General features: G+C 36.0%; 1 protein-coding gene across 9 annotated transcripts in view; it reads left to right on the forward strand.

Annotated features, from left to right (window-relative positions):
* Nucleotides 1-12,977, forward strand: part of DNAH7 (dynein axonemal heavy chain 7) — a 271,696-nt gene that overhangs the window by 130,305 nt on the left and 128,414 nt on the right. The gene's annotated exons all lie outside the window — the stretch shown is intronic.

Here is a 12,977-nt window from a genome sequence, read left to right on the forward strand (position 1 = left end):
TTAACCTTTTCCTGATAAGCTTATGTTTGTTGATTATTGTAAACTCCAGTAATATTAAAGTATATTAAAATGAGCCTATAAGCTTTTGCAAATTTGAGAACCTCTGTGTAAAAAAAGGACTTGTGTATAACTTAGTTGAAATTCTATTTCTTTTTTTATTATAAGAAAAAGAAAATATATGTTTCCATTTTAAGAAAGCCCATATAATAAATCTTACACATTGTGTTCAAATTTATCCATCTTTTCTTGCTTTGTATGCTTTCTTTTGTTCTCTGCTGTGCACTTTTTATTTTTTCCGTTTCCCCCCCAGAAGGCTTCAATTAAACAAGAATACACACATATTTACATGCATATATACTACACACATATAAATATATACATTTTTCATTCATATACACATACATAGTCATAGATATCTATATTCACATGCATATAAACCCATATATATTCATGACAAATATTTAAGACCATACCATGTACATTTCCATTTATCCTTTCTTTGAAGGTGGATAGCATCTTCCTTCATATGTCTAAGTCTTTTCATATTTTTTCTTTTTTTATTTCTTTTTTAAATTTTTAAAAATTTTACAATTCTTCCTTGTCTTGCTTCCCTCCCCCACCCACCCCCACAGAAGACAATCTGATGATCCTTACTTTGTTTACATGCTATACATTGATCAAAATTGAATGTGTTGACAAAAAAAATATATCCTTAAAGAAAATAAAATACAAAAGATAGCAAACTTGCATCATACATAAGATAACATTTTAAATTGAAGGTGATAATAGTCTTTGGTCTTTGTTTAAACTCCACAATTCTTCTCCAGATGATATTCTCCATCCTAGATACCCTAAAATTCTGCCTGATTGTTGCACTGATGGGAAGAGCAAGTCTATTAAGGTTGATCATCAACCCTATGTTGCTGTTATGGCGTACAATGTTGTTCTGGTTCTGCTCATCTTGCTCAGCATCAATTCATACAGGTCTTTCCAGGCTTCTCTGAATTATCATCCCTCCTGGTTTCTAATAGAACAAGAGTGTTCCATAACATACATATACCACAGTTTGTTCAGTCATTCCCCAATTGATGGACATTCACTCAATTTCCAATTTTTTGCCACCACAGAGCTGCTTTGAACATTTTTGTAGAACTGATGTTTTTACCCTTTTTCATCATCTCTTCAGGGTATAGACCCAGTAGTAGTATTGCTGAATCAAAGGATATATACACATTTTTTATTGCCCTTTGGGTGTAATTCCAAATTGCTCTCCAGAAAGGTTGGATCAGTTCACTACTCCACCAACAATGAATTGGCGTCCCAGATTTCCCATATCCCTTCCAACATTGATTATTGTCCTTTCTGGTCTTATTGGCCAATCTGAGTGGTGGTACCTCAGAGATGCTTTAATTTGTATTTCTCTGGTCAATAAGGATTTAGATCAATTTTTCGTATGACTATGGATTGCTTTGATTTCCTCATCTGCAAATTGCCTTCGCATATCCTTTGACTATTTGTCAATCAGGGAATGGCTTGTTTTTTTTTAAAAAAATTGACTCAGTTCTCTGTATTTTATAGAAATGAGTTCTTTTATCAGTGAAACTAGTAATAAAAATTGTTTCCCAGTTTACTACAATTTCCTTTGATCTTGGTTACAGTGGTTTTGTTTGTGTTAAAACTTTAACTTAATGTAATCAAAATTATCTAGTTTGTTTTTAATGATGTTCTCCATCTCTTCCTTGGTCATAAACTGCTTCCCTTTCCATAGATATGACAGGTAAACTATTCCTTGAACTCCTAGTTTTCTTATAGTACTGTGTTTTATGTCTAAACCCTAAACCCATTTTGATGTTTTCTTGGTACAAGTGTGAGATGTTGGTATAATCCAACTTTCTTCCAAACTAACTTCAATTTTCCCATTTTTATCAAAGACAGAGTTTTTATCCCATAAGTGGGACTCTTGGAGTCTATCAAATGGCAGATTACTAATCATTTCCTGCTATCTCTTTGCATCTAGTATTCTACTGATCCACCACTCTATCTTTTTTTAAGGGTTTTTTTTTTTTTGCAAGGCAAATGGAGTTAAGTGGCTTGCCCAAGGCCACACAGGTACACCATTCTATTTTTTTTTTTAGATTTTTGCAAGGCAAATGGGGTTAAGTGGCTTGCCCAAGGCCACACAGCAAGGTGATTATTAAGTGTCTAAGACGGGATTTGAACCCAGGTACTCCTGACTCCAGGGCCAGTGCTTTATCCACTGCACAACCTAGCTGCCCCACCACTCTATTTCTTAACCAATATTAGACAGTTTTGATGCTTTATAATATAATTTAAGAACTGTTAAAGCTAAACCACCTTCTTTTGCATTTTTTTCATTAAATCCCTGGATATTCTTGACAATTTATTTCTCCATATGAATTTACTTAAAAAAATTTTTCTAGCTCATTAAAATAATTTTTTGGAGGTTTGATTGGTAAGGCACTAAATAAGTGGTTTAACTTAGGTAGCGTTGTCATTTTTATTATATTAGCTCAGCCTATCCATGAGCAATTGATATTTGCCCAGTTATTTAAATCTTATTTTATTAGGGTGAGAAGTGTTTTATACTTGTTTTCATAGAGTTTCAGTCTGCCTTGGCAGGTATAGATTCCCAAGTATTTTATATTGTCTGAAGTTACTTTATGGGTTTTTTTTTTTGCTTTGTTTTGTTTTTGCAAGGCAGTGGGGTTAAGTGGCTTGCCCAAGGCCACACAGCTAGGTAATTATTAAGTGTCTGAGTCTGGATTTGAACTCAGGTACTCCTGACCCCAGGGCTGGTGCTCTATCCACTGCGCCACCTAGCTGCCCCTGAAATTACTTTAAATGGGATTTCCCTTTCTAGCTCTTGTTGCTGAATCTTGCTAATAATATAGAGAAATGCTAAGGATTTTTGAGGGTTTATTTTATATCCTGTGATTTTGCTAAAGTTGCTAATTGTTTCTAGTAGTTTTTAGAAGATTTTTTAGGATTCTCTATGTATATCTTCATGTCATCTTCAAAGAATGAGAGTTTTGTTTCTTCCTTCCTAATTCTAATTCCTTCAATGTCTTTTCCTTCTTATTGCTGAGGCTAACATTTCTAATACAATTTTGCAAGTAGTGGTGATAATGGGCATCCTTGTTTCACCCCTGATCTTATTGGGAATGCCTCTAGCTTATCTTCATTGCATATAATGGTTTCAGATAGATACTAATTATCATTCTAAGGAATAATTCATTTATTCCTACACTCTCTAGTGTTTTTAGGAGGAATGGGTGCTGTATTTTGTCAAAAGTTTTTCAGCATCTATTGAGATAATCATATGATTTCTGTTAGGTTTGCTATTGATATAGATAGTTAATACTAACAGTTTTTCTAATATTGAACCAGCCCTGCATTCCTGGGCTAAATACTGCTTGGTCATAGTGTATTATCCTAATGATAACTTGTAATCGCTTTGCTAAAATTTTATTAAAGATTTTTGCATCTACATTCATTGGGGAAATAGGTCTATAATTTTCTTTCTCTGTTTATGAATTTTCCTGGTTTAGGTATCAGTACTATGTTGGTGTCATAGAAAGAGTTAGGCAGAGTTCCATCTTCACCTATTTTTCCAAAGAGTTTATATAGAATTGGAAACAACTGTTCTTTAAATGTTTTATAGAATTCACTTGTTAATCCATTGGCCCTGGAGATATTTTCTTAGGGAGTTCAATAATGGCTTGTTGAATTCCTTTTTCTGAGATAAGTTTGTTTAGGTATTTATTTAATTTCCTCTTCATTTAACCTGGACAATTTGTATGTTTGTAAATATGTATCCATTTCACTTTTATTTTATTTATTTATTATTTTATTTTATTATATTATATTATTTTATTATATTATATTATTATTTTATTTTATTTATTAATTTATTGGCATACATTTGGGCAAAATAATTCCAGATTATTACTTTAATTTCCTCCTCATTGGTGGTAAGTTTACCTTTTTTCATTTATGATACTAGCAATTTGGTTTTCTTCTTTTCTTAATCAAATTGACCAGAGGTTTATTAATTTTATTGTTTTTTTAATAAAACAAACTCTTGGTTCTATTTATTAGTTCAATAGTTTTCTTGCTTTTGATTTTATTAATTTCTCCTTTCATTTTTAGAATTTCTAATTTGGTATTTAATTGGGGGTTTTTAATTTTTCTTTCACTAATATTTTTAGTTGCATGTTTATTTCATTCAATTCCTCTTTCTCTAATTTATTCATATAAATATTTAAAGATATAATATATCCCCTGACAACTGCCTTGGCTGTATCCCATAAGTTTTGATATGTTGTCTCATTATTGTCATTATCTAGGATGAAATCATTAATTCTTTCTATAATTTTTTTGTTTGATCCACTCATTCTTTAAAATGATATTTAGTTTCCAATTGGTTTTAGGTCTATCTCTCCATGGCCCATTATTGCATGTGATTTTTATTACATTATGACCTGAGAAGGAAGTAGTCACTATTTCTGCCTTTCTGCATTTGATTATAAGGTTTTTATGCCCAAATACATCTTCAATTTTTGTCATGTATTACAGGAAAAAAAGTGTATTCTTTTTTATCCCCATTCAGTTTTTTCCAAAGGTTTATCATGTCTAGGTTTTCTAACATTCTATTTACCTCCTTAACTTCCTTCTTGTTTATTTTATTGTTAGATTTATCTAGATATGAGAGTGGGAGGTTGAGGTCTCCCACCAGTAGAGTCTTGCTGTCTGTGTCTTCCTGTAACTCATTCATCTTCTACTCTAAGAATTTGGGTGCTATATCATTTGGTGCATACATATTTAGTATTGAAATTGCTTCATTGGGGGGTGGCTAGGTGGCGCAGTGGAAAAAGCACCAGCCCTGTAGTCAGGAGTACCTGGGTTCAAATCTGGTCTCAGACATTTAATAATTACCTAGCTGTGTGGCCTTGGGCAAGCCACTTAACCCCCTTTGCCTTGCAAAAACCTAAAAAAAAATTGCTGTATTGTCTGTGGTACCTTTTAGGAGGATATAACTCCTTCCTTATCTCTTTTAATGAGATCTATTTTTGCAGCTGCTTTGTGTGAGATAAGAATTGCTACCTCTGCCTTTTTCACTTCACCTGAAACAAAATGTATTTTGGAACAATCCTTTTACCTTTACTCTATATGTATCACTTCACTTCAAATGAGTTTCTTGTAAGCAGCATATTGTAGGATTCTGGTTTTTAATCCACTCTGCTATTTGCTTACACTTTATGGGAAACTTCATCCATTTCATATTCAAAGTTATAATTATTAACTCTTTATTGCCCTCTATGCTATCTTCCCTCTGTTTGTATTTTCCCTCTTTTTTTTCACTTTATCCATATTCCCCAGTATTTTGCTTCTGAATATCACCTGAATATCCCCCTTGTCTTCCCCACCTCCATATATGCCCCCTTTTATCTGACCCTCCTCCCCTTTCTTTCCCCTTTCCCTTTGCACCTTCTTCCTTCCCTTCCGTTAGTTCCTTTTTTTCTCCCCCCTCACCCTCCCCTTTTCCTATTTTAATACTTGAAAGGTAAGATAAGTTTCTCAACTTAACTGAGTATGTGTATGTTAACTTTAAGCCAAATCTATAAGAGTAAGATTCAGGTGGTTCTCATCTCCTCCCTTCTTCCCCTCTATTGCAGTAGGTCCTTTGTACCTCTTTGTGTAGTTGATTTACCCCATTCAATCTCCTCCATCCTTCTTCTTTACTGCCCCCCTCTTTTTGAGGAGATATTTTTTTAATATTTAATATTTATTTATTCTCATTTTATACAAATAAAATTTTTTATACATTAATAAAATATTCTTGTTTAAGAGTAAACAAAATATCCCCTCCCCAAAAATATATAGACTCACTTGAGCAATAAAGTAAAGGGGAGAGAAAAAAATTAAAATTAAAAAAATGATAGTAATAATTGTAGGTATGGCCAGGTGGCTCAATGGATGGAGTACCAGCCCTGAAACCAGGAGCACCTGAGTCCATATCGGGCCCCATACACCCAACAATCACCCAGCTGTGTGACATGCAAGCCACCCCAACCCTACTGCCCTGCAAAAAACCAAAAAAAGGAAAAAAAGACCCAAAATAAAATAAAATAGTAATAATAGTAGGGGTAGCTGGGTGGCGGGCAGAGCATTGGCCCTTGAGCCAGGAGCACCCGAGGCCAAATCCGGCCTCAGATACCCAAAGATCACCTTGCTATGCAGCCCCAGGCTGGCCACCCAGCCCCATTTGCCCTGCACCCCCAAAAATAATAATTAAAAATGTGCTTCAGTTTTTGCTCCAACATCACCAACTCTTGTCATGAGTGGATCACATTCTTTATGATAAGTCTATCACAAAAGTTACTTCCATATTTTTCCACCATTGCCATTGCTGATCGCAACTCCCTCCTTTTGTATTTCTCCACTACCATGTACTATATTTTCTCTCTTATTTCACTCTGACTCTGCTGTAGGGTAGCTGAGTGGCACAGCAGACAGATCCCTGATCCTGGGGCCAAAAGGCCCCGAGCCCCCCTACCACCCCATAGGCCCAGCATCCACCTGGCACTATGGTCCCGGACAGGCCATCCAATCCCAGCCCTTTGCAAGAAGTAAAAAAGAAAATGTGTTATATCTGACCACTCTTTTCTGATGGTCCATCCTCTCCTCCATCACTCACATCCCCCTCTTCCCCCTGCCCCACCTTACTCCAGATGCCTATACCCCATTGAGTATATATATGCTGTTTCCTCTCCTAGCCACCTCTGATGAGAGCAAAGATTCCCTCATTCTTGTCTTCCCCCTTCCATATCATTGCAATAGCTCATTGTGATAAAGAAAAATCTTATTATAAGAAATATCTTGGCCTATTCCTCCGCTCCTTTTTCTTTCTCCCATTACATTTCCCTTTTTTCTATTGACTCCATTTTTACACCATGTTTTATCTTCAAATTCAGCTTTCTCCTGTGCTTCAACTATAAAAGCTCCTTCTACTTACTCTATTAACTGAGAAGGTTCATATGAGTATTATCAGTGTCACTTTTCTATGCAGGAATACATGCAATTCATCATCATTAAGTCCCTCATATTTTCCCTTTCTCCTCCAATCTCTTTGCTTCACCTGAGTACTACATTTGAAGATCAAACCTTCTGTTCAGCTCTGGCCATTCCAACACGAACATTTGAAATTCCCCTGGTTCATTGAAAGTCCATCTATTTCCCTGGAAGAGGACATTCATTTTTTCTGGGTAGTTGATTTTCAGTTGCAATCCAAGCTCTTTTGCCTTCTGGTATATTATATTCCAAGCCCTATGAGCTTTTAATGTAGTTGCTGCTAAGTCCTGTGTGATCCTGACTTCAGCTCCACAATATTTAAATTGTGTCCTTCTGGCTGCTCGTAATATTTTTTCTTTGACTTGGGAGTTCTGGAACTTGGCTATAATATTCCTAGGGGTTGGTTTTTTGGGATCTCTTTCTCGGGGGGATCGGTGGATTCTCTCCATCTCTATTTTGCTCTCTGCTTCTAGGAGATCAGGGCAATTTTCCTGTAGTAATTCTTTGAAAATGATGTCAACACTCTTTCAGGTATTCTAATAATTTTTAAATTATCTTTCCTAAATCTGCTTTCCATATCAGTTGTTTTTTCAATGAGATGTTTCCCATTTTCTTCTAATTTTTCATTTTTTTGGTTTTGAAGTAATGAGTACTGATTTTTTGTAAATTCATCAATCTCCCTGAGTTCTATTCTTTGTCTGAAGGATTTGTTTTCCTCAGAGAGTTTTCTTATCTCTTTTTCCATCTGGCCAATTTTGCTTTTTAAAGCATTTTTCTCCTCAATAACTTTTTGAACTATTTTATCCATTTGACCTAAGCTGGTTTTTAGCATGCTATTTTCTTCAGCATTTTTTTGGATTTCCTTGACTAGGCTGCTGACTTCATTTTCATGTTTTTCTGGCATTTCTCTCATTTCTTTTCCCAGTTTTTCTTCTAACTCCCTCAGTTGATTTTTGAATTCTTTTTTGAGCTCTGTCATAGCCTGAGTCAAATTCTGTTTTTCTTGGAGTCTTTAGATGCAGGAGCTTGTGTTTCCTCGTCTTCAGACTGAGTATATTGATCCTTCTTGGGATCATAGATAATGTATTTCTCAATGATGCTGGCAGAGGTCCCCCTCTGTTCTCCCAATTTGTGCATGGTGCTCCCTGTGGCGTAGCTCAGGAAACCCCCCTGCTGCTGTGAGCTGCGGCTCCAAGTGCCCTGGTGCTGCCTCCAGGAGGCTGAAGGTCTACTCGCTCTGGTGGGCCACCCCTCTGGCGGGCTACCCCTCCAACCCCGGGGAGCAGAGCCTTTCTGCTCTTTTCCAGGTTACCTTGAGTAGAAGAACTGCCTCACTGGGTCCCTCTGTGGGTTCTGTCTCTCGAAAATTTAGTTAAAGTCCTTAGTTTCAAAGATTTATGAGAGAGAGCCTAAGACACGATCTGCTCTTGTCACCATCTTGGGTCCACCCCGAGATATTGTTTTTAAATCATTCTATCAGTGTCATGGATAAGTTGTGAACGTCCTTACTTCTTGCTAAGTATATTCTCTCTAATAGAGTTACAATTCTTGAGAGTTTTGAGAATCTTCCTCCCAGGTTGAGATATAGCCAATTTCACCTTATTGGCTAGCAGTTTTTTCTTTACCTGTTTTTTACCTGTTCATGTGTCTCTTGAGTCTCCTGTTTGAAGTCCAAATTTTCCATTTAGTTTTGGTCTTTTCATCAGGAAAAGTTGGAAGTCTCCTATTTCATTAAATGTACATCTTTTTTCCTGAAAGAAAAGGCTCAGTTTTGCCATATAGTGAATTCTTGGCTGCATTGCTCTTTGGAATATCACATTCCAGGCCCTTTGATCCCTTAATGTTGATGCAGCCAGGTTCTGTGTAATCCTTACTTTGGCTCCTTGGTATCCAAATTGTTTCTTTCTGGCTGCTTGCAGGATTTTCCTCTTTTATCTGGCAGTTCTTGAATTTGGCAACAGTATCCCTTGGTGTTTGCATTTTGGGAATCCCTTTCAGGAGAAGATTGATGTATTTTTTCAATAACTATTTTACCCTCTGGTTCCATGATATCAGGACAATTTTCTATAACCAACTGCTGTAATATTGAGTCCACGTTACTTTCATCCTCAATGTTTTCAGGAAACCCAATGCTTCTTAAGTTGTCTCTTCTGGATCTATTCTTGAGGTCAGTGGTTTTGTCAGTGAGGTAGTTTACATTTTTTTCTATTTTTTTCAATTTTTTGGTTTTGTTTAACAGATTCTTGTTGTCTTGTGAATTCATTAGTTTCCACAGATTCCATTCTTTTTTTTAGAGAAGAATTTTCTTCATTTACCTTGTGCAACTTCTTTTCCAATTGGTCAATTCTATTTTTGAAGGAATTTTCCATTTGCCCAATTGAGGTTTTGAGAAAATTATTTTCTTTTTTCATTTGTACAATTGTATTTTCCAAGGATTTGTTTTCTTGTTGCAAGGTGTTAATTTTCTCTTGAGTTTCTTCTCCCAATTTTCCCAATTGATTTTTAAACTCCTTTCCTGATTTCTTTTCAGAAGTTATAGATCTCTCTGAGTTAGATCTTTACCTTCAAGGTAGTTTTCCATGGACTCCCCTTTCCACTGGCTTTTCTTCATTTTCCTAGGATATAGTGTTGGGAGTGGGGCTGGTTCACAGAGATTTGATTTTGAAATCCCTAGAGGCTTTGCTTACTGGGTTTAGTGACTCCAAGTGGGCTGGACAGTAGGGGGTGTTGTTTGGTTTCTCTGGAGTTTCTGTGACCTTGATTTGTGGCCCACTCCCTAGGCCTGGGGGTGGGGTGCAGCTGGATACTGTTATCCTTGAACAACATGGTCTGGGGAAAGGTAGTTAATCTCCTTATTCAGCTGAAAGAGCTCTGCTGCCAACACCTGAGCCTGGGGTGGGAGTGGAGGGGCTTGTTACTGTGTTTGTTCTGGGAAGAGTGCTCCACTGAAAGTATGGAGCTCACGGACTCCCAAGCCAAATAGATTGATGTCCAGCCACACTCTGCAACTCTTTGTGCTGGAACTCACCCTCCAGCCCCATTGGAGCTCCCCAGATCAACACTCCCACAGCCAAAGTTTCCATGGCTGATCTTTGGTTGGTCTAGCTTTAGCCACCACCCTTGGGCTGGCTCTCTGTTCTCTGCTTGGCTCACCCACATACCCCTGAGACAGACCTTATTGGGAGATACTCTTCTCCTAGCATCTTTTTCTGGGTTTTGTCAACTGAAATTCAGTTAAGAGGCATGATTTATAGTTTGGAGGGAAAGCCAGAAGACCTTAGCACAGTGCCTGGCTTCTCTCTACCGTCTTGGCCAGAAGTCTCCATATTTTTGTAAATCCACCTGCTCATCATTTTTTCTACCTCAAAAATATTTTTATCTTATACTATCTAGTTATTTTAAACTATATTAATTATTTCTGACATAATTGCCCTATTTTTTCTTTTGATTAAATCTATTTTAACTTTAACTTTATCTGAGATCATGATTACTACTATTGTTTTTTATGTAATAAATTTTACTCCTGATATTTATTTTGTATTTATGTGTATCTTTCATTTTTATACCATTTCCTGAAAGTAACAATTCTTCCTTAGCTCTTACCCTCCTTTCCTTAACCAACAATCCCTTCCTGTTTATCTGTACACTTTTTCGTATCTCTCCCTTATTCTATTCCCTCACTTTCTAATTTAGTTTCCCTCCCTATCTTCTTACCCACTCGTTTCTTTCAGAATTTAGAAGACTTTTATCCCCTTCTATATGTATATGTATGTGTATTGCTCCTTTTTAACCCATTCCTGATGAGAGTGGATTTCCAGAGCTAATAGCCCTCCTCCATCTAATTTCTATGTATCAGTTCTTCCTTTTGCATCTCATTTATATGAGTTGATTATTCTATATATATATATATATATATATATATATATATTAAGAATCACACTTTACTCAGCTTTACCTCATTCTTTTAACTACCTAATTACTAATAATAAATCTTAGACATATAGTTTACATTTCTGTGTATAAACAGTAAACAATTTGTCCTTACTGAGTCCCTTATAATTTGTTTTTGATGTTTACCTTATATTTCTCTTGGATCTTGTATGTCAAGTTTTCTATTAAGTTCAGGTCTTTTTGCAACACAATTATTGAATGTCTTTTGTTTTAATTCAGGATTATGCTTAACTCTGCTGAGCATATTTTCAATTGAAATCCTAGTTCTTTTGCTTTTTGATATATAGTGTTCCAAAATTTGCAGTCTTTTAATGCAGGTGATGCTAGGCCTTGTGTAATTCTAATCATGACTCTGCTGTATTTGAATTGGTTTTTTCTTGTTGCTCTTAATATTTTCTCCTAACCTGGGGTTTGGGAATTTGGCTATGATATTCATGTTTTCCTCCTAGGATCTCTTTCAGGTAGTAATCAATGAATTTTTTTCTATTTCTATTTTTCCCTCTTGTTCTCACACATTAGCACAATTCTCTTTAATTATTTCTTTAGATCTTTACCTTCAAGGTAAAAGATCTTTAAGGTTAGATCTAAGGTAAGATCTTTAAGTCCATGGAAAACTACCTTGAAGGTAAAGATCTAACCTTAGATCTAACCTTAGATCTAACCTTAAAGATCTTTTACCTTGAAGGTAAAGATCAAGTTTCTTTTTTTGATCATAACTTTCAGGTAAGTCTTCTTATTCTTATGAAACTTCTTGATTTGTTTTCCAGGTCAGTTATTTTTTCTTATGAGATGTTTCACATTCTCTTCTATTTCTTCATTCTTTATATTTTGTTTTATTATTTCTTAGTCTCATATAACTTTGCTGGCACTTCCTCTTACCCCCCCTCCAAATTCTAATTTGAAGGAGTCATTTTTCTCCATTAAAATTCTGGATCTCCTTTTCCAGTTGGTTGACTTTCTTTTCATAATAATCTAATTTTTTTCTTAAATTGTTCTTTTTTTAAGTTTATTCTCAATTGCCCTTATTTTATGTTTAAAAGTGTTTTTATGTTATTCTATGAATTTGGTCAGGTATCCAATTAGGAGAGTTTTTTGGCTTCAACATCCTCCTCTAAGGATGAACCCTGGGCTTCTCTATTCCCATAGTAATTGTCTATAGTTGGGTTCTTTCTCCTTTGCCCACTCATTTTTTAAAAATATTTTTATTTTTTATTTTAGTAGCTTGTTGTTTTTTCATTTTTAGACTTGACATGGGGAATATTGCCTCTGACCTGAAGTCCTTATTACTGTTATTTTTGAGCTTTTGTCCTGCACTTCTGTACCCCTCCAAGTCACAACCGGGAGTCCCTCAGCACAGTGAGCTGGAAATGATTTTACTCCCTGAGAACTCTCTAGTGACTATAACCTTCATTTCTCCCTTCTGACCTAGAACCAAGACCAAGAATTCAGTTTTCCTGTAAGTATCCCAGCATCCCAGTGCCTCTGCCTCTGTACTCACTGGGGTATCCTGGTTTCTTCTGACCCAAAATGGGCTTGGGTCCCTTATCAGCAGAGCCAATCAGACACTGATTGATTCTCCTCACCCACCAAGAAGTGAGAATTCCTGTGACTCAGGCTGAGTCTACCTCCCCACCCAGTTGTCCCCAAGGCTAACTGCTTGTTGTTCAGTGGAGCTAAGGCTTCATTGGAGCCAAACTTTGATCCTGGGATCTTTCTTCAAATTTCTATTTGTCTCAGGGGGACTACTGTTCTGCCCCACTCTTGTTTATTTTTGTTGCTTTATGTTCACCCTAAGTTGCTTTTTTTGACATGTGTGAGGAAATATGGTCATCTTCCCAGAATTCTTTTTCCTTTTTTATGAGCTATTGATCACTTCCTTAAATATTGATACTTTTTATATGAGGTAATGACACATATTTATATATGTGCTGTGG

This window comes from Macrotis lagotis, chromosome 1 (genome assembly GCF_037893015.1).
Source record: "Macrotis lagotis isolate mMagLag1 chromosome 1, bilby.v1.9.chrom.fasta, whole genome shotgun sequence".
In the NCBI taxonomy this organism is placed as follows: domain Eukaryota; kingdom Metazoa; phylum Chordata; class Mammalia; order Peramelemorphia; family Peramelidae; genus Macrotis; species Macrotis lagotis.